Raw genomic sequence first — 1256 nt, 5'->3', positions numbered from 1 at the left:
GCTTTCTTCAAAAGCAACAAAATTTGCAAAGATACTAAACTATCACCTTAAATCCTTTCTGTCCTACTTGAAGAGCTTCTAGTGATTTCATCTAGAGCATCTAGTGATTTCTAACAGTTGCATCACCTACCGTGTTTCCCAGAAAATAAGACCTACCCCAAAAACAAGCCCTAGTAGGATTTCTATGCATTTGTTAAATACAAGCTCTACCCTGATAATAAGACCTAGTGATGGGCATGGCTATGCAGCTGGCTGCAATGCCTTGCACCTGTCATCCTAGCACTCTAGGAAGCCAAGCTAGAACTTACAAGTTTGAGACCAGCCTGAGCAAGAGACCCCATCTGTACTAAAAACAGAAAAACTAGCCATCCATCACCGTGGTAGATGCCTGTAGTCCCAGCTAGGTGTGGGAGGCTGAGCAGGAGGATGCTTGAGCCCAAGAATTTGAGGTTGCTGTTAGATATGATGATGCCACAGCACTCTACCCAGGGAGAGAGACTGAGACTCTGTCTCAAAGAAAAAAAAAAAAAGAAATGCCAGAGATGATTGTAAGGTTTACCCAGGGATGAGGACAACTTGATTTAACAATTACCAGAAAATAGTGTTGTAGCTCTGGTTCACAGACTATAGGTAAGCACACATTACAGGTGTAACAAAGACAAAGATGTCTGCTGTTACTATTGCTGAAATTAATGTGTTTCTATTCAATGTTGTACTGAAAGTCCTAGCCAAATGCAATAAGGAATAAATGAACAAAATAGTGTAAGTATGAAAAGAAAAGGAAAACATTGTCATTACTAAAGAAAACATGATTGTTATGTACAAAAATCCTAAAGAAATACTCAACATTTAGCAAACTTTCTGACTACAAAATCAGCTGAATTTCTACACACCAGCAATAGACAACCAAATTTTAAAAACACTCTTTACTGTAGCATTAAAAACAGATACTTAGGAATAAATCTAATGAAAGAGAAGTTTAAAACTTCTATAAAGAAAAATTAGAGATGACATAAATAAATGAAGGATATACCATCTTCATAGATTAGGAGACTCAATATTAAAGAGTGTCAATTCTGGGTGGTGCCTGTGGCTCTGTGAGTAGGGCACCGGCCCCATGTACCGAGGGTGGCAGGTTTGAACCTGACCCTGGCAACAAAAAATAGCCAGGCATTGTGGCGGGTGCCTGTAGTCCCAGCTACTCAGGAGGCTGAGGCAAGAGAATCACTTAAGCCCAACAGCTGGAGGTTGCTGTG

General features: G+C 40.0%; 1 protein-coding gene across 1 annotated transcript in view; it reads right to left on the bottom strand.

Annotated features, from left to right (window-relative positions):
- Nucleotides 1–1256, bottom strand: part of LOC100961967 (nuclear envelope pore membrane protein POM 121C) — a 28108-nt gene that overhangs the window by 10930 nt on the left and 15922 nt on the right. The window lies entirely within an intron of this gene.

Source organism: Otolemur garnettii, unplaced genomic scaffold, assembly GCF_000181295.1.
Source record: "Otolemur garnettii isolate 467f Iridium unplaced genomic scaffold, OtoGar3 scaffold00077, whole genome shotgun sequence".
NCBI classification, from domain to species: Eukaryota; Metazoa; Chordata; class Mammalia; order Primates; family Galagidae; genus Otolemur; species Otolemur garnettii.
Note: the sequence above shows the minus strand (reverse complement) of the source record. Positions and strands in the feature narration are given on the sequence as shown.